Genomic DNA, 22,325 nt, shown 5'->3' with positions numbered 1-22,325 from the left:
TCATTCCCATGGTCCGTTGCCACTTCGATCAAAGCTTTCAAAAGGGTTTTGCCAAGGCCGACAGCTCAAGTACCACATACTATAAATTGACTTTATACCCATTTTTAAGAGACATTTTTTATACTGCACCAAGACAAGACACCTCCAGCCACCCAGACTACAGACATCTCCCCTGAATACGATCCAACAGCCTATGAACGTTTTCTAAATTACGTATGATTGTATTTTTGTACATACTTTATTTAGCCTGGGTGCTTTTGCGCTCCTCTGGAGCCAGAAGTATGTATAATCTCATAAACTCGACTTCAAAGTTCTAGCAACGCATGCGCAGAGACCTCTCTCACCTCACGTATATCAATACCAAACAAAACATTAGCATTCTTCATGCTTTACACAGCACACTACTACACAAGACCTGGTACCAACATATGACCATTGTGGACACTCAAACCACAAACCGGTTGGGCTATATATGTTCACTGATACCCCACACCATAGATGCAGACAGGTTTTACTTATCTCAGGAGATAGCTCCTAAGAAACAAAATGCCTTGCCCATCTGTACTTATGTAGGATCAGGGCCAAGTTTCAACCCAATGTAGTAGAACCCCATAGGGCAATAGTAAAAATCACCCGGTATGAGACCAACCCCAAAGCACTGTACTTTTTCACCGATCCTAGCAACAATCAAACTGAGTTAAACAGAATGCACAGAAGGGGCACTATAGGGGAAGACAATGTTGAGCCCCGGGACTTCGTAGAGAAGAGGTTCCTGGTGGTAGCAAGACCACCGCATCAGTGAACAAATATGTCCGCTCCTGCCACCGTCTGCAGTCCCAGGGTGCCACTTAATGTATTTGGGGCCGCCTTCTTCATTGACAACTAGAGCCTGGACTTGGGATTCCAGTACAGGGACGCTTACCTTGATCACACTAGGGAAATTGAGTCTCATGTAAGGGGATCCAACTCCTGTATAGACACCCCATGCCGTACGACTCGTACCCCGGGCACAAGTGTGCCCGGGGTAGGGGTGGTGCACAGTTCGCTCTGTACGGGACGTTTTCCATACGCTTGTGTATTCGGGACGCCGGTACGGATCGGACTTGTGCGCTCGGACTTCAGTTTTACGACTCGTACGTAAAACTCTCCGGGGACGTCTCGTAGACTTTTCCCGAGGTCATTCGTATGTATTTTTCACGTACGAATCGTACTTCGCCGTTTGTACGGGACTTGTACGATTCGTCCGTAAAAAAGAGTCGAACGGTCAATTTTTCTAACGGATCGGAATCAGCACCTAAATATATTTAAAAATAACAGTAATATAATATCAATTAACTGTATTTTATTATTTTAAGAACATGTATAATTATTATACTTATTTTTTGTACCACAAATTTATATTCATATATACATATATATATATATATATATCCAGTTACCGCTGGTGCGTGGAAGACGTGATTGACATCAGTTGCTCCAAGAACACTCGCGGACACGGACCTTCGTTAAAGTGCTTGTTTTAATTAATTCGTGAGGCTGTAGTCATAACGTTTCGGCTCAGCAGAGCCTTGATCACATGACAACGTCAGTACATTACAAAGGCCAATAAATAGCCTGAATACAGAGTTCAAAGTGCACTGTTTGATAGCATGTGACCTTAGGTTTCATCAACATAGAGAAAACACTACTACATTCACATAGTGTTGTGCAAAATGCAACAAACAGCTTGATCCCAATATAAAACAGGAAAAAGTTATTTAGAATGTGCAAAATGTCGCGGTAATTCATGATAATTCAGTTTAAGACAATAAATAGATAAATAAGTTAAATAAAAACATACAATCTATTTCAATTACAAATATCACCCTTCATGGTAAAGGCATATCCGGTAATCATGGCGTGAATGCCTATTAAATACATACCTATAGCCCTAATCAAAACCTGATTTTAGATGCTGTCCTAATAAATAATAAATTGTACAAGTTCACTTAAAAAACCATAGGTTTCACACACGTTATAGTTAGGAATTAGCATTTAAAAAACCTTGCAAATTCACTTAAAAATCCATAGGTTTCACACAGGTTATAGTTAGGTGGATATTTCACTCGTAAAAATCCAATGAAATTCCCCCGTTATAGTTAGTTCAGATAACTATAACTCGCGCGACCGCCACTCTATCACAAGGATGATGTCATCAGTGATGTCATGAGTGATGCCACTGACCATGTCATGAGTGATGTAATATGTGACGTCATGAGCAGTGGATTGCGGGCGTGCGAGTTATAGTTATCTGAACTAACTATAACGGGGGAATTTCATTGGTTTTTTACGAGTGAAATATCCACCTAACTATAACCTGTGTGAAATCTATGGTTTTTTAAGTGAATATATATATATCTTAACACACATACCCAATAACATAAAAAACATACCAATTTATTTACAAATAAAAAATATAAAATAGAAATGTACTAAAAATATATAACATGTTAAAAACATTACTAATTAAAAATAATATAATTTTAACTGCACATAAACATAATAATGCACAAACTATAAAACCAACAAATAATACCTATAGTATAGCCACTGCATTTTATAAAACAGTATAAAAAGAATTTAACTCTGGAAAAGTACAAATTACTATTCCCACTACAATTAATGGAACAGTAGGGAACTTGTTGAATTGCACAGGGGTACAAATTTACTATTCCCACTACACTCAGTGCAACAGTAGGGAAAGTGTTGGATTGCAGAGTGTTAAAATGTACTATTCCCACTCCACTCAGTGCAACAGTAGGGAAAGTTTTGCGGAGGGGTACAATTTACTATTCACACTCCAGTCAGTGCAACAATAGGGAAACTGTTGGATTGTGGAGAGGTTAAATTTACTATTCCCACTCCAGTCAGTGTAACAGTAAGGGAAATGTTGGATTGCGGAGGGCTAAAAATTACTATTCCTACCCCAGTCAGTGCAACAGTAAGGAAAGAGTTGGATTGCGGAGGGGTAACATTTACTATTCCCACTCCAGTCAGTCAGTGCAACAGTAGGGAAAGTATTAGATTTTGGAGGGGTAAAATGTACTATTCCCACTCCAGTCAGTGCAGCAGTAGAGAAAGTGTTGGATTGCAGGGGGGGGGGCGGTAAATGTACTATTTCCACTCCAATAAGTGCAACAGTGGAAAGAGTGTTGGATTGCTTGCGGAAAGGTGACATTTAGTATTGCCCTTGCTACTAGACTCTATGCAACATTACACACACACAGTAGCTCTCTTTAATTTTTTTTAAAAACATCATTACATTACAAAATGTTTAAATGTATAAATAGAAACACAAAATAAAAATAATAATTTGGTACACAATTTACATAATTAATTAGCACTTAAATGATTAATTATAATAATAAATAATTATTAGCTAATAATAACAAATTTAACCTCCCACTCTATACACCTACACAACCCACAACCCGCCCCTAAAACATGAAATAAAAAAATGTAATTATGCAATTAAAGTAAATAATGAACAATTAAATAATTCATGTTAATTATTAATTAATTATATTAATTTACTTCTCACACTGTACCTCTATAAACCCCACAACCCACTACAGTACTAAAAATGAAAAAAAGATTACATTATATTTAAAAAGTACTAAACATTTGCAAACTATACTAAAAATAATAATTTTAATACAAACAATTAATAACATCTACAATTCAAATGTATGGTAAAATACATAAAAATATTAAAACATCAATTTTACTAACAACAATATTTTTAACATTGATATTAACACCATAGATATTTTTGTAATCAATATTAACACTTTCAATGTTTATAACATTGATATTACTTACCTTAAAATCAATATTTCTGTCTGATGATCTTTCCAATGTGATATTTCTGTAGGTTGATATTCAAATTGCTATATTTTGTCTGAATACCTGATGGAGAGTGGGTGGGTGCCAAGATTGGTGCTTCATGTTGTTCTTTTATCCCCGGAAATGTAGTGAACAATGGGACATTAGTGCTTGCCATCCGAGAATTGCATTGTCTGAAAGCTGATATGAAGCAGGAGGGAGATGCCGGTGAGCAGGACTGGTCCAAGCTACTCACTTCACTAATTCCAGTTTTCGTTATTGTACTTCTGTTGTGTGAATTCCTACAAGTGAGGGTTTCCTGCTGTAAACATCCAGTCCTCAAATTAGGTAGTGTGCATATAGGTAGGGAAAGAGCAACAGATACACTCAAAGTTTTTAATAATATAACAGTCATGACATGGTAGGAGGATCAAGTCCTCAAGACCAGTCACCACATGTCACTTCTTCACAACAGTCACCTATATTTCTGAAATTGTTTTGCGTTTGTGACAGCCATATATGTTTATATTTAATGCTTTTTTGAAAAAACAAAAAGAGTAAATTAACTCTGTTACTGAATATTTTCCTTTCTTGGTGTGTTCTTATCATAAATTGCATTTCATTTATTGATATCGTATTGAGATACATAATTTCTTTTGTATTAAATACATGATCCATAGCAATTGAACTACCCAACTGAACCATTTGTTTCTATATTAGAGATGGAGAGGGGCACAGCACGGAGAGGAAGAGGACAGCTGAGAATGGTGATGGAGAGGAGTGTGGCCTAGAGTTGGAGAGAGGAAAAGCATAGAGATATGTGCAAGGAGAGGGGAATTATCATGGGGGACAGAATACTGAAGGAAATTACATGATTTCTTTCTTTCTTTTTGTAAAGATATTCATGGTAAAAACGTACACCCCTATTACGATGTCAGTCGGAGTTGCTTACGACCGACACTGTCTTGGCGTGAAACTGACCAACCATAAGTCGGCGGTTCCGAACACTGATTCTCAATGCAACTGTACATGGTGTGGTTGCAAGCTTCAATTTCTCTGTGGGAGCTTGGGCGGTGAGCAGACACCATAGAGAAAGGGGAATTTGTGTAAATCCCTTCACCATGTGGCAGCCAAATCACGGTGCCTGCCATACGGTGCAGGTATTTACATGAGGGCATCATAGCTGCCCCCTCGGCCTTCCAACCAGAGGCTGCAGGGAAAAGGGATCCCTACTAGGGGAAAGAAAGACATGGAAAGCCTATCAGAAACTGACATCAAAATCCAGATGGCGGAAACACTGTCCGCATGGGATTAAGGTTGGGTTTACGACCGGCAGATGGGCTCCATGAGCCCATTGGAAGCCAACCAGAATGACTGGTTGGAAGACCATAATTTGCACATCGCACACCGCACTTTGCAGTAGAGCAGCGGGGGGACTCCACACCCCATCTGGCACTGCGGACCGTCGCACGGCAGTGATGCCATCAACGCCCCAGGAGGCGCATTTCAAGCGGCTGGTACTCCTGCAGCATGGGACGTGCACGGGCAAAGCTCGGGCCAAGGGCTGGCCCATCTCCACCCGTCAGCGGCCGACAGAGGCTTGGCTGGGTCAACCCCCTAAGTAGTTAAACAAGATCCTCAGAATTGGGATAAGAGTGAATATATTCACATATTTGGCCATCTATTGCGGCTCTCATTTATCACAACTATGGGAAAGTGTAAACTCCCAGCTGTATCATCAGGCAGTAAAAATAAAAATGCTAGACTGAGCGCACCCATAGCAAATTATTTAAATACCGGCATTAATTAATAGCGAGATTGTTAATGTCGAGGAGCGCCTAGCAGCTACCAAAACATCCCCCAACTACAGTAACTGAAGGGACTGTACTGAGTGAAAAAATATTAGAGACTGACACAGATATAAATCTTCAACAAAAGGATATAACAGCTATAATACACAATACTAATATTTTGCCTTGTGTATCTACAATACCACTTGAAATAACAGTTCTAACAGAGAGTACAGACTCAACGACCACCTTGGTGAACAAAGGAAAACAGCCATCAAAGGTAAAAACAAACGTTTCTTGTAAACAGTCACAATCATTACCTATAAACAGAGTAACGGCATCTTGGATACACCAAGCACTGAACATCAGCCTAATCTGGAAACATTACTTAAAAAACTACATGGGAAAATTGACTTAATTGAAAGGAACTTGATGTCTGAAATAACAAAATTTAAGAGCGATGTAGCCCAGATCTCAAAATTAATTATAGAACCAATTCTAACAGAAAATCGCTCCTGTATAACTAGTTCAAATGCCACATCCGCTAAGAAAATGATTGAACATAATGAAATATCCCCTTAAATGACACTTTGCCAGGTACTTCAGGAATACAAATATTGGCTAAAAAAACTAGGCATATGGCGTTGTGCTCTGGGTCGCCAAATTCCAGTAATACGAAAAGGATAACAAGAAAGAATAAAAACATGGATAAAACTTGACTTACCTTCCAACTTGCAAGAACCCATCAGAGATCCCTCCACCTACCAACTGAGGCAACACCTTATACCATTGTACTTAAAAATGTGCCAGAGCTGATGGATGGGGCCAAAGAGGGTTGGGGAGAACTGAAAAATAAGGCAGTCGACCGGGCAGAAAAGGGTTTAAAATGGTGGCGGTGTCTGCCGGACACTGCCATCCATATTAGCATGGGGGCGGAAACATGCCTTTCCGTGGTGGTGTTGCCGCCACGGAAAGGCATGCGGAATCCTCTTCCAGGGGCCCGTTGCGGGCCCCCAGGGTATTGGGGGTGTGGGGGGTGCACATGGGGGATACCTATGGTTTACCCTGCATTGTCATAGACATGGTGGCAGGCACCTCACAGTGCCTGTCACCATGTGCATGACAATGCACGCAGTGCATTCCCAGCATTGTGGCGGATGGTGCTGTGAGCACCGCCCGCCACAATGCTGGGAATGGAGGATGCCACCGCTGCGGTGGCGGTGGCATCCTAATCGCCGGTGCGGGACTGTTGCACCACTGGCGGCCGTTCCCAGCACCGCTAGGGTGGCGGGCGGACGGAAGCTACTATAATTCAAATATCTTGGCCAAAACATCATTATGGTAGAACCCTGGGTGGGGAAACTGCCAAAGGATTGCCAGGGAGACTGTTTTTGTCGTTTCTTTTTGAAATCCAGAAATGGTAGATCTTTGTTTGAAGAACTACATAGCAGATGGACATTGTCATCAAAGTCTCAGAATGAGGTCATTACTCCAGCCACCCTAGGGTTCTTTTACAAACCAGGCATGGAACACTTCAGTCATCCTGTAAATAGATTAACAACGACAGATAGACCCACATCACTTGCATTGTCTAACAGTTTTTTACCTCTTACAAGATGCAGTGATTTAGGCTGACTACAGCATGTTGCCAAATATAATCCTCCCCTTATTAAAATAAATCAAGTATTAAAATGAACCAAAAATTCAAAGTTTAAGAACCTGACGTTGGTAACATAGAACATTGCAGGTATTAATAAGAGACTGAGTGAAGAAGCCTGTTTGGATTTATTAAATAATTGCCAAATCATCTGAATGCAAAAAACCTGGCACACAAAACCCTTCCTAATTAATGGTTTTACAACAATTTATACACAAGCAACCCCCTCTCGAAATGGAAGGGCTAAAGTGGGTCTGGTAGTCCTAGTTTCTGTCATATGCCTACTGACTTTAAAAAAAGCTTATACTGATTCACTTTATTTTCAGTTTCTGTGTTTTTTATCTTTTGATAACCAGTGTTTTGTAATAATCAATTTTTATAATATAGTGTTTGACAACACTAGAAATCAAGTTATACTGGCCCTTGAGAAGGAGCTTGATTAATCTTGAAAAAATATTAGAAATGATTGGTTTTTTGATTTGGGCTGTTGATTTTAATAGTAAGAAATGTGGAATTCTAGATGGAAAATATTGCGGATATGGGAACGAGTCTGGCGAAAGTTATTCTCATTTCCCACAGAACCTTTATGGTGAAGCTGTGAATGGGGCCATGTATATATATAACCTTTATTTTACGAGTTAATCCCGGAGGGACAATCTCAGTTATCAACCTACGAAGGTCACAGACAAGGTTTAGTCATTGACCATATACTAATTTCTGTATCTGGGTGGGATCAAATAGTGAAAATGGAGGTAGTAAAAACCTGTTTTTAGTGACCATCATCCCCTATTTCTGGCCGTTAAATCAAACAAGACTCCCCAGAAAGGGCTCTGCTTAGCACCCTTTATATCAATGCAAGGAGAGAATGTTATCACTATTAAGTGGTCTGGAGTGAATCCTAATGATTTCGTAGAGAAATTAATGCATGATTGCAAAAACGAAATCGAGGTTTGTATTAAGGAAGACTCTACTGCCCACCAGATTATTGGGGCTTTTTGTAATATTACTTCTGCGATATCTACGGGAAAAGCAAGAGCAAAAAAAACACTCAGAAGAAAGTTAGTTGGTTTGACTGCAAATTTACAAAGGCTAATAAATGTTTAAAAAAATGCTTTAAAAACTAGGCCTAGAGATAGTGTACTTATTAGTACACAGAGGAGGATATACAAATAGACCATTAGAAAAAGGAAAAGGGAGATTCAAAACCATGCATGGGAGAAACTTACCCAGTCTGCAAACACAAACGATGCTTCCTTATTTTGGAAGACGATTAACCATCCTTATTTTAAAATTTATACTGCAGTTAAAATTGAGAGTCTGGTGCAGCCTTTGGAGTGGGTAAGTTATTTTAGACAGGTCTTTAACTCAGAGGATGAAAATCCGACTTTGGCAGAAAATACCAACCACAATGCTATTCTGACACCCCTAGAAAGTACAGATTTCATTAGCTTCAAATCCCCTAATCCAGGACCTATTACCTTGGATGAGGTCATACTGGCCCTGGATAGATGTACAAATGGAAAGGCACCAGGCCCCGATGGGGTGCCGATAGATATTTTTAAAACCAATACAGGTCTCTGGGCCCCAGTTTTATAAAAAGTATTTAGCACTTTGGGGCCGATTCCGATTTTGGCCGGAAGGGCTCCGAATGATGGTTGGAGCCCTTCCGACCGAATCGGAACGTGTTGGCCGGATTCCTTTCCGACCGAGCCATTCCGATGGGCTCGGTTGGAAAGGAATCCGACTCGGATTTCCGGATGGCTGACGACAGGCTCGGAGAGCCCGTCCTCCGTCCGGAAATCCCTCAGTACTCTTTGCGACCAAGGGAGTACGATGGCAGTTTTTCACTGCCTTAGTTTTCGTGCCGGTCTTTCCGGCATGAAAAGGCAGTCAGAAACTGTCTTTGGGGGCCCCCAGTAGGGCCCACATGGGTGCGAGGCTGCCGAATGGCGGCCTGCGGGCACCTATGGTGCCCCTCTGTGGATCCCTGCACCCGGTGGCAGGCACCTTGGGGTGCCGGCCACAGGGTGCAGGGATGAACTGCACCCCTGCTTTTCACAATGCAAACATGCATTCTGCTCGGAATGCATGTTTGCATTGTGAAGTATACGAGTGCAACCAAACCCTGTTCGGTCGCATTGTACTTGCAGGGCCGTAACCGACGACAGCAGGTCAGTCGGTGATGGCTCCTGACCAATGTCGGAATCGGCCCCTTAATTGGGTGGCCTGTTGCCAAGAACCTAGATGGAGAGCATTATTGTCCCAATCTTTAAAAAGGGAGACAGAAGCAATGCCAGATGTTATCGCCCTATTTCCCTCCTTGACATAACTTCTAAATTGATGGATAGAATCCTTCTGAAAAGGTTGGAAATATGAGCAGATGAAAATAAAATCCTTACCGAATCACAGTATGGTTTTAGAAGAGAGACAGGGACAATTGAATAGTGCGTAAACTTGCACCTTATAATCAGTAAATATACATGTGTTAAAAAGGGCCACTTACATCTTTGGTTTGTTGATCTTACTAGTGCTTTCGATTTAGTAAATTATGCAAAGCTATGGCAAATATTGACTCACATGTCACGCCAAATGACATTATTGTATATCTTTCACAAATATACAGCCGATCGAGCACTCGAGTTCGATATAGAACAGAAGGAGAATGCACATCTACTTTAAGGGTAACACAATCAGGCAGGGTTGTGTACTTGCCCCACTCCTTTTTTCCTTACATATAAATGGAGTAGACGAAACATTGCAAAAACTAAATGCTGATGTCCCTAGAGCTCGTAAATGTGCTATCCCTACTTTGCTCTATGCGGATGACGCAGTTCTTTTAACAAGAACTGAAAACATGCTGCAGTCCTTAATTGAGATATTCGCTGATTATATGCAGGAGAAGGATCTGATATTGAATTTGAAAAATACCTTCACAATGGAGTTTGGGAGGGGGAAAAACAAAGACTAGAACCCACCACATAAAAAGTGTCCCCATTGCAGTAACACATTCATTTGTTTCTTTAGAACAAACATGTACACCAAATGGACATTGTGGAGCCCACATTGAACATTGCAAATTAAAATTTACCCGGATAATAGAAGCAATTTTTAGATTCTCAAAGAAAATGGGTAATAAACCCATTAGGGAAATTATGGCATTATATAAAAGCAAATGTCTTACAGGAAGATGCTATGGTGCTGTGCTATGGGGAGCGTCCAACCATTCTACCCTCCAGATTGAAGAATTTTTTTTTTTACGGAGATTGTTGGCCGTCCCAAATTCTAACCCCACATATAGCGTACACAAAGAGTTGGGTGCACCTTATATTAAGGATTTTATTAGCTTGGCAAGTTTAAATACCTGGTATGGAATATGGAGCAAGGAGGGTACAAAGTATACTCAGGATAATATTAAGGATTGCCTCACACTCGAACATGGGAAACAGATCCCATGGTTGATGTATATTAACAATCTTTTAAATAAATGTGCTGATAATGTTGTTTTTAACAACCCCCCCAAATACTTGAGTATAATAAAAAAGGACCTGAAAACTTCCATCATAGTATCTCGGAATTGGTTAAGGGAAGTCGGGGCAAACTCAAAACAGATGATTTTGGCATACAATGATAGGACACTGGGGATAGGGATTCAACATTATTTAATTCAGGTTACAAATACAAGACACAGATTTTATTTTAGTAGATTAAGAATAGAGAAAGCCCACTTTTTAATAGCTTTTCCATCGATGGGGAAGTGGAAACAAAATCTCCCAAAGTGTCCTTGCGATGGAAAGTCAGACCAGACAACTTTGCATTTTATTTTATTTTGCGTTTTTTATAGAGATTTAGGGAAGAGTATATTACAACCGTTGTTTTTAAAGGAGAGGCTGTTTACATACAAAATTGCTTTAGAATATATCTGTAACCTTGCAAATAATAGAGTTTGTAATGCAGTGGCATTTCCTATCCAGAAGGCAATTAGAATAAGGAAAAATAATTCACATCTTGAGGCCCTCATATATGAAAAAGATAGAATGCACACTTATAATTGTTAATCTGGGCACGAGTTCTGCTCTATATTGTATTTTCTGCACATGACACTGTGGGGGTTATTAGGATTGCGGGTGGACTTTAGTCCGCCCGCTACCCTAGCGGTGCTGGGACCAGCTGCCAGACATGCGGCAGTCCCGCACCGCTAATTAGGATGCAACCGCCACCCTGGTGGTCGCATTCCGCATTCTTGACATTGCGGTGGGTGCTGCGGTAAGCAGCACCCTCCGCAATGCCAAAGTGCCATGTTGCGCATTGCTATGCACAACGTGGCAGGCACCGCGCGGTGCCTGCCACCTTGTGTGTGGCAAAGTAGAGGGGTACCATAGGTACCCCCCAAGTGCAGCCCCCATCCACCCACCCCCCCAGGGGCCTGCAACGGTACCCCAAAGCAATTCCACACCAGCCTTTCCATTTCGGCATCGCCGCTATTGGGAAGGCCTTTAAAACCACACATCCTGCTCGGCGCGCGGCAGCGGTGACGCAAGATGGCCGCCCCTGAGATTCTCCACAGCACCGAGCTCTGCTTTCATCAAAAGGGTTCATTTCCAGTTGGCGGTACCGCATTCCAAGCATGTTTCCCCACGTCTGAGGTGGAGAGGCACTTTGAGGCAAGTTTGTGGATTGGGACACTGTCCGTTTCATAACTTTTTCTTTCACCGGTGCTCTGCCTCAGTGTCTCGGTTAATTGCGGCCGCCATTTTGTGCGATGGTTGTTGTGCTGTTTTCCTCACAGCCTCGCTAGGATTGTGCACGTTTTTGAGCCTAAGGTACACAGTGCGTTATATTTTTGTCCTTTCCTGCTCGCTTTTTTTCATAATAAGGATTGTCAAGCATGGAGTTTCAGTGGCAATTTTTAAAGGGATGAGAAGCCTAAAATTCAGGGCTGGATGCATGTACAGATTTCTCAGAGGAAAGAAAAATGAAGGATGGAAAAATGGGGCGAACAGCAGAGCTTCCTCCATTGATGGTCATGGGGCTTACTGTGTTATGCTTGTAGTCGCCTACTTCTTTGATCTTGCTTCTCCTCAAGGGCTATATTTTGTGTGGCCGCCATTTTGTGCATTCTGTCACCAGAGAATTTTTTTCTCCTTATTTTTTCATGAACGCTTATAAATTTTGGTTCTCTATTGAAATGCCCACACACAAATGACTCTGTTTGACATCGGCTCATAAGAGAGGTTAAGTTAATTGTCATATGCTTGTTGGATGGACCATCTTATTTTTCATATTTGACGGTCTGCTGGGATATGCTTTAATTTCTCCTCCTCTTTATTAAGGCACTGAAGCTATTCAGCACTTTTCAGTCAAGCTCTGCTTGTGGTTTACTGGTTTCCTTTGTACTTGGCTGTACTAACTGTGACCTTGGAGTTTTTTGCCCTAAGAGTTTCTACTTTTTGCTGCGTCGTATACTACACCCCACCATGGATTCCTCACTCTCATGTAAGGCCCATGGTGCTGCCGGATATACCTCTGGTAGTTGTAAAGAGTAAGACTCAGCAGTTTGTACCAACAAGCGCACCAAAAAAGACCCATCTTTTCCATCTAAATCACCTCGGACTTTAGAGGATCTCATGGATGAACTGCGCCTCATTAGACCCTTCATGACGGACACTACTGCTACTCTTCAGAGAATTGAAGAGAAATGGTCTGGTCTTGAGTCAAGACTTTTGGATGTGGAACAAAAAATAAGTGATGCACAGGACGTTGTTGCCAGAGTTGATATCCTCACAAAAGAAGTTACTCAACTTAAAAAGTCAACTGAGGATTTAGAAAATCGTAACAATTTACGCATTTACAGAATTCCGGAAGGTTTTGAAGGCTCGGACATAATCTCCTTTTTGAAGACTCAAGTCCTGCAGACCGTTGGTCTTCCGAAAACTATGGATTTTAATATCCAAAGGGCACACAGGTTGGGACCTCAGAATGCATCCACTTCAACTAAACCAAGAGGCATTATTGCCTATTTCCTCTTGTACTCCGATCTTATCGTAATCCTTAATGCTGCCAAGCAACACAAGCAGATGCTCTGGTCTGGCTACAAAGTCTTTTTCAGTCAAGATGTCTCTAACCCAACTGCCAGCCGGCGTAAGGAATTTCTCGACCTTAGACCATCTCTGAGATCCATGAATGCCCGTCATGGTCTCATACATCCGTGCTTTTTCAAAGTGACTTACAAAGACAGAACTTTTTCTTTTGAAGACCCGGAAATTCATTCACACTCACAGGGGAGAAGCTATGGAACTGAGCAAACCTTAATTGTTTTCATGTTTGTTCTTTCCCCTGTTCCTTAGGTCTTCCCTATGCAACTCCCGACGCTGAAGTTAATACCCACGTTCTCCTTATGTTTTGTCATGTATGGCTCACTCCGTTCCTTGTCTTCCCATTGTCTGGTAAGTTCCCTTCTATTTTGTGTCGTATGTTTACCATTTTATCCTTAATCTCTTTCTCTTCTTGTTTTCCTATTAGTAAACTTATCCTTTCTCAGTGTCTCACTTTTGGTGCGGCCGCCTTGCTTGTTGCCCCCCCTCAATAATGTTCTTATTGTTTTTGATTACTATGGCTAAAGCCTTTTGGCTTTTCGTCATCTTTTCTTTGCTAACTCTTTATGGGCGACTATGCTCCCCTCTTCATTTCCTCTTCTGTCCATTCTCCCTTTTCTTTCTCCCCCTCTCCTTTTCCTGCCTCTCTGCTCTTGTTTCCATTGCATCTCTTGTTTTCCATTTCATGCTTAGGGCATTTCTCTACTCTCTCTTTTTCTTGTTATTATGATTATTTCAAGCTTGTATCTCTATTTTCCTTCCTCCTTACTCTCTCCTGTCCTCTGACCCTTATTTGTTTTTACATATCTCTATTTTTTATTTATCTTTGCTTTTTTCCGCCATGGGCATTTTCATTTTTTTTTTTTTTATGAGTTTCTTACACCTTTTTTTCTACTCACTCTTTAAGTCTCTTCTACTTTCACGTCTATTCTTTCTTAAATTTTACCAATGAATGGTCTTCGTTTAATTTCATGGAATATTAAAGGTATATGTAATCCTGTTAAAAACAGCGAGTCTTGTCTCACCTCGCTAAGTTGAAATGTCATGTAGCGTAATTACAAGAAACACACCTCAAACTACTAGATCTGTCTTCACTGCGCAAACAGTGGGTTAAGAGAGGTTTTTGGCTCCCAGGCAGTGAACATCAAGAATGGTGTTGTTATTTTGTTTCACAAGTCTTTAAGTGTTCAGTTACAAAATTAATTCCAAGATGTTAATGGTACATGGCTGTTTTTGAATACTAAGGTTAACAACACTCAACTCTCTTTTTGTAATGTTTATGGCCCTAACGGCACTGACTTTTCTTTTGGGAACACATTTTCATAAGGTTATCACCTCCAGAGGATTGGTAGAATCATGGAGAACCACTCACCCTGATGTCTTAGAATATTCCTTTTTCTCCCCCATTCACAGATCTCATTCCCGCATAGACTATATTTTTCTCACACAACATGCTCTTCAATTCATGACTAATGTAGAGATTGGCTCCATTCTTATTTCAGAGCATGCCTCCGTCATTTTAGAAATGGATTATCCTTCACCTGCCTCTACATCTCGTTGCTGGCGTTTGAACAACTCCCTTCTCCTGGACTCTCAATTTGTGGAACAATTCACGCTTTTTATACAGGAATTCTTTCATAACAACCTCTCCTCTGCTTCTCAATATCATTTTATTTGGGAAGCCTTTAAAGCTACTGCCAGGGGTTTCATAATTGACTTTGTATCCCGGAAAAAAAAGAAAGCATTTATGGACTCAACACTCATCCTTAAGCAAATTAAAGCTTTAGAACGTAGCTACTTCACTACTAATTGTCCTGACACATTGTCAATACTTATCAAAGCCAAAATGCAATATAATAACCAATCTTGGGACTCCGCTTGCAATAATCTCCTCAAATTCAATGCTAAAATGTATGGTGGTCGGAATAAGGCAGGTAGATCTTTAGCTAATTATCTTAAAATTAAAAAACAAAAATCTAAAATCGTGGCTATTGCAGATAACTCTGGAGTTCGTCACATTACAGATGCTAAGATTCTTGACTGCTTTACTGAATATTACACCTCTCTTTACACTCCAGAGTCCACCCCTCTCCCAAACAAATTGATTCTTTCTTTCAAACTATTCCCAAATCTCCTGAAGATTACATTGATCTCACTTCTTTGGATGTTCCTATCTTGGAACATGAAATCATGAATGTCATCAATCTCCTACCCAAAGACAAAACACCTGGCCCGACGGTTTTACCGTCTAACTTTTTCTTCATTTTAACGACTTCTGATCCCTCAGTTATTCTCATTGATAAGCCACTTTCTTACTACTGGTAAATCTCAAGGATCTTTCACCCAGGCAATTTTATGTTTGATCCCTATAAAGGACAAAGATAACTTCCTTTGTAAAATCTACAGGCCTATTTCCCTCATTAACACAGATTGTAAAATCTTTGCTAAAATCCTAGCCCTCCGTATCAATAAAGTAATCCCAGACCTCATTAATATTTACCAATCAGGATTCGTCAAAGGACGATCCATCACAGTCAATTCCAGAACCTTTCTTAATATTATTCACCTTGCTTCTAAAATGGACTCCCCAATTGCTGCCATTACATTAGATGCTGAGAAAGCATTTGACAGGGTAAACTGGGAATTTATCTTTGGCGCACTCAAATGGCACAGCTTTAGTCCTCCTATTATTAAATACATTCAACGGTTATACTCTTCCCTGTCTACCTCCATTTTGGTAAATGGCTGTCAATCTAAAACATTTCCACTCCTTAGAGGAACTAGACAGGGCTGCCCTCTTTCCCCTCTCTTGTTTATTCTCACTTTAGGATCCTTCTTAGAGAAACTTAAATGCTCATCACACTATACTGGTTTCAAATTTAAAAATGTTGACATCAAATTCACTGCTTATGCTGACGATATTTTGTTATTTATCTCCAATCCGTCTACTTCTTTGCTGGCTCTTTTCTCCCTGCTACAGGATAATTCCATAGTTTCCGGCTATAAATTGAACATTGATAAATCCGAAGTCCTGCCTTTAAATAAACACTGCCTTTCTCATATGTTTCAGAGTTCAGGGGTTGAGTGGAATTCCAAAAATATCAAATGTTTAGTTATTCTATACGCTAATAACATTAGGAGAACTATTAAAATCAACCTCGCTGACATACTCAAAAAGCTCTCCGTCCTTATTGAGAGCTCTTCCCCACTTTTCCTATCCTGGTGGGGTAGACTTGCTACAATCAAAATGATGCTCCTTCCAATAATCAGTTTTTATCTCTCCATGCTTCTGGTTTCCCTCCCGCTCTCTTTTTTTAGTGTCTTTAATCGCCCCTTGATCAAATTTCTGTGGTACAATCGTAAGGCCAGGATTTCACTTTCTCGTCTCCAACAATCCAAGGAGCTAGGTGGAGTCAATTTTCCTAACCTCAGACGCCACCACTCTGCATTTACCCTGAAACAAATATGAACTTTCCTATCTGAGTCCACACACACACACCTATAACGGCTTGGAGCTCGTTAGAACAAGCTCAATACACACCTTTTTCTTTTATTACAGATTGCCATTAATCCCAACCCCGAGGTGGTTCTCCTCACCTACCTTTACTCATTCCAAAGCACTCGCATCCTCTCTGCTCAGATCTCACCTCTCCTCAGCAGATCAACTCTTGCACCCCAATCTAGTACAACAAATATTTTAAGATTAACAACAGAGCTCTATTCTGGAAGGAGTGGATTGATAAAGACATCATTACTCTTGACCATTTGTTGAAGGATGGATCTCTTAGAGTCCTATGGCATCTCCTCTACACATGCCCTTCATTACCCCTTACTTAGGGCGTCCCGGAATCGTGCCATTTCCCAGGGTAGTTCCCTTGACACAGCTGACCAGGAACCTCCCTCCCCACTTGACTTTTCTACCCAGTTTAAAGGGATGTATGTCGGTACATCGCACACGTTTTGAACGCGAGCTTTTACCACGCGTATTACACATCGCAAAGACTGTCACACCGGCAGTTTTCACGACGCACGGCGTTTCAACGCCTATGCCGTGTAACCTATTGCAAAGTGTATTACCTCGCAAACTGTGAAAGCGCATGCCATTACAACGCTTAATTTAAGCACATCGGTGTTCGCTGTTTCAGCGTGCAAAATCTTTAAGTTATAATCAAAGACTGCTTAAAAAACTGCTCAAAATGATTGCTTACTCATTGAAACCTATGGCCTTTACAGATTTCACTTGTTTTCTCAATTACAATGCATTACAAATGTGGCTTGTCCATTAGGAAGACAATTTGCAGGCGTAAGCGTAGTGTAAGTGCGCACTGCCTTATGATTTCTTTTAATGAACAATGAAAATATGTTCGCCTTACAGACGAACTCGGGTCCCTTCTTGAGGGGGCGGGGCCAGGTGGGGCATAGAGGCGAGTGATTGGGTATAGGGAGCCGCCTTAAAGAGAATGGAGTTCAAGGCCCACTTGAAGGATTGTAGACTGAAGCCCTCTGGAAACAGGTAATAATGTTACTCCGCTTTGTTACTCCATTTTCTGGAGGATGGAACGTGATCTGTCCTTGCTGGGATTCGAGTTCTTGGCCACCTGATAACTGCACGTGTCAGCGGCGAGCATTTAACTCATAGGAGCCATCTTATTGCCTCAACCCCAGAACGCTTGTCACAGGCTCTGAAATAAGATTTACCATGTACACTAAAATACACCGTTGTTTCAAAGTTTTTATCTAGCGTCACGTTCTAGAATGATGGCCTCAGTGCGCTACATAACCAGGAGAAATATACTAACAGGCGAATAAACACGGCAGTAAACGAGGCCTTCTCCATTTGCCGGCCCATGACATCACCGAAGCGGATGAACTCAAGTGAACGGGGCACTTTGGTGCACCAGTGAGATTTGCATAACATGCTATCGGCAGCTTGGTCCATATTTACACAATAAATGCCCGCACGAGTTCAACATGTGTTGCTTTTAACTCATTCGGGGTGGAGTGAGGGCGGGGTCTTCTGGTCATCGTTTCCTCAGGGGTGGGGAGTCGTCGGTGCCACATTTTTGAGGGCTCACTAATTCGTAGAGTAGCACAACATTTGTAGCGCATCTTCACCGTTGACGGGTCTCGTGGCGCTCTTGACAAGTGACGGATATTTATTGTTACCCACCTCAATACTAATTGTCGTATCGACTTTAAAGGGTGAAAAGCTGGGAGGACCCGAGTTGGACCCTTTGACCAAGGGGTCAGACACTGCTCCCTGGAGGCGGTGCGCTAGTCCACTGAGCTACAACAAGGCCTACAGGTGGTAGAGAAACACATATCGCGTTTGAAGGCTCTGGCTGAGCTCAGGATTTCTTTCGCTTTATTATATCTTAAGTGCATTAAACACACACGTTTGGGGGCCCTCGGATCACCTCTCATGAACAAAAACAATACACAGTTATTCCAGTACGGCGGTGTTTTCACAATGAAAGCAGACACACAATGCGGAAAAATACAATAAATCAGTTCAAGCAATCTATCTATTCTCAGCCCAAAAAAAGATTTTTATAAGCCTGCTTTAGCACGAGTTTGTTTGAAAATGTGTCCTTTTAGCCACTTCCTGATAGAAAGCAGAGCAGACAGGCTGCATTCCATTTAAACAACCTTTTCAATTATTTTGGCTCCAGAACAACCAGCTCTCCCTGGATTGCCATCTTTATTATACACAAAGTCTAGCTTCTATGCCCCGCCCATATGAAAAGTGACACGCCCCTTTGCAGCTCACTTACACACACACCTGCGTAAATGCTACTCACTAGATTGCGCTGGTGCAAAGTGACAAAAAGCCGTACGTACCAATGCAAAGTCGTGAAAACCTATGTGGCATATTATCAAGACAGGCGATAAAATTATCGCCGCTTTAGCGTTAGAAAACTGCTGCTAAAACGGCGATAATGGGCTTGATAATATGCTCTATGGAATTCCAATTGAAGCCCATGTTAGATGTGAAGGACCTGAGCTTCAATTGGAATTCCATAGAGCATATTATCAAGCCTATTATCGCCGTTTTAGCGGCAGTTTTCTGCCGCTAAAGCGTTGATAATTTTATCGCTTGTCTTGATCATATGCCCCTATTTACCTTCCACAGAATTTTTGTTTTGTGGTGGAAAGTTGTTCACTAGTAACCAAACTGGCGCTTTGCACTTTGCGTTACTGTGTGTCAAGGTTTATTCCACGGATGGCGAATGGGCTTTTCTATGCAACCACCTGTTGTTTTTTCTGTAAAGCCTTGTCCCTCAAGATTTTAAACAAGACTTTGCACCAAGAAATACACCTCCTATTTACAATTCTAACATGACAACGCGTGTGGCTTACTTCGCAAACGTCACTGTATTTACACAATTATAGTCATCTGTGCACGCAACGATGTGCTTACTACTGTATTTACAGTTCAAACATGACAACACGTGTGGCTTACTTCGCGGGCACATCACAACCACGTTTACATCGTAAAGTTGCGTTGCTCTTTCTTATGTTGCTCTGCCTTACGATGTTAACGTTTAAGCGTTGCTGTGCCTTACGATGTAAACGTGAATGCGATGTTCTAATTGCGTTGTGATGTGCCCGCGAAGTAAGCACATCGTTACGATGGGTGTTCGCCGTTTAAAGCATCTGTTATTTACAAAATACTATCCCTTTCTGTGGATGCTAGAATCAACTCCAACTTAGAACTATTATGGGAGAAGGGCTTGGCCCAGGATTTTTCGTTTCAAACATGGGGCTCCATTTGGTCAAAAATCCATACCTCTTCACGTTCAGCTAGCACAACGCAGACTTTATTTTACTTTTATAATAGACTTTTTTTCACCCCTACTGATTTGTACAGATTGAAGTTGTTAGATTCCAAAAAATGTTGGTCTGGTTCTCATGAGAATAGTGACCTTCTTCATATGTTTTTCCACTGACCTTGGTCAGGCCTTTCTGGTCTCGTGTATGGTTGAAATTGAATGAAATATTATCTACCAACTTTTCTTTTGATATTGTTCATGTGTTTTTGGGTAGCTCTTCACCTATCTGGGATGCTCAGAGTAATCTGAGTACATTTATTGACTTGTTTTTAGCTATTTCCTTTCAGATTATTACTACTAATCGGAAGGATACCTCTAAAATTTCGTACCAAGCTTAGTGGAACTTGCTTTGTCATCATCACAGGCTTGATCGTGCCCATGCCACTTCACTACCTTTGTTGATCAAAACAGACTTGTTGTGGTCACCATTAACCTCCTTTCTTTCTAGGTTGGATACTTGATTTTACTTGCATCTATGGTACCATTTTTTTATAACGCCTTATAATGTTTAACTGTTTTCCAATATTACTAACAGTGGGCATAGTTCGCGTAGCCGCGCTACGCGTCTTTGCACTACGCGAGCTAAGCGTAGCTTCACGAGCATGCGTAGTTGCTTGGGGCGCCCGTTCGCGATGCGTTTTTCTTGTTCGGGAGCGCGTTGTGCATGTTCGGGGCGCTGTTTGCGTGCTCGGGGGATAATATCTCGCAAACTTACCCATGCGGTCGCCTATGGGCGCGGCCATCTTGTTTTTCAATTGTCCCACCCGCTCGCGATGCCTTATTTCCTGTTCCGGGTCGCGTATAGCGTGTTCGTGATGCTCATCTCATGTTCGGGAGCGCGTTTTACTTGTTTGCGACGATTATTGCGTGTTCGCGCGGAATTAAACACGCAGTTGTGAATGGGCGTGGCCATCTTGTTTTTCACTCTATGCTATGGTTCTGGGTCTACTTTTCTATCCTCCCTTAATCTTTGCAATCCTTAGTTTTTTACACGGTTTTTCTGACTTTTTTTAGTTATCATCTATTTTTCTCTGTCCCTAAGTTTATATTTTGCATTTTATTTCTACTTTTACTGTGTTTTTTTTACTTTTCTACTGTGTTATATTACTTCTTTCTTTAAGCTACTACTTCTTCCCCCTAACTTTATTTTTTCCTTCTAACTTTTCTTTTCCGCCTCCCACACACCCAGAACCATGGCCAAGGGTAGCACCAACGGCTCAAATAGCAAGGCGCCTGCGCCCAAGAGCTGCCTGCCTTGCGGCAGAATGTGCCCTGCAGGGGTGCAGGCCCGGCAGCTTTTTGGCGAGGCGGAAGTGGCCGCCCTTGTTTTTTTTATCCAGCGCCACCTCCCCTTGACCTTGGCAGCAGGAGGCAGGCCCGGCTCTGGGTACCCTACCCAGGAGCATCACCGTCGGTGGCAAAGGTGCGCCGGGCAGTGTTTCGCTGATCAGGGGTCTGGCGCACCCATAACCAGCTGGCTCACTGGTGGTCAGACATACTGGATCCGGAGCAGGACATGTTGGACCTGCTAGGTGTCGAGGTTGTGGGGCTTGGTGAGTAGCTAATATATAGTAGTATAAGTATTATGTATAATTTTTTGACGAATAACAAGATTACTGCTGCTTACATTGCAGGTAAATTACGTTTCAAAATCTTTTGTGATTGTAGAAAACAGGTGCTCGGCGCTACTCTTACTTGTTTGCAACTTTGCACTAGCTTGGGCTGATTATGTAAGAGTTTACTTTAGAGAACTGAAGTTAGGTAATGCTATTGCTAGAGAGACTCTAGCCCTTCCATTGTCCTCCTGTGAAATAGTGGTGGATGGGTATTACTAGGTTTTGTTAGTATTAGTTCATAATTTTTTTACGGTCTGCGTGACGCCTCCTCTGTCACTGAGTGCTGCTTACCCCAGTCCTCCGTAGAACCTTTTGTAGTTTGTTTAGTGAGTGGTAGGCTTAGCAGTGTCAGTCAGTAGCAGAACAAGATCAGACGCAACCAACCCACAATTTGGTGTATGCACAAATTTATGCATGTGTCCTCCATCTCATCTATGCATTTTTGAAGGCTAAAAAAAATGGAAATGCAGACT

The sequence above is a fragment of the Triturus cristatus genome, chromosome 1_2 (genome assembly GCF_964204655.1).
Source record: "Triturus cristatus chromosome 1_2, aTriCri1.1, whole genome shotgun sequence".
Taxonomy (NCBI): Eukaryota; Metazoa; Chordata; class Amphibia; order Caudata; family Salamandridae; genus Triturus; species Triturus cristatus.
The sequence above is the reverse complement of the archived record's forward strand: the minus strand, read 5'-3'. Positions refer to the sequence as shown.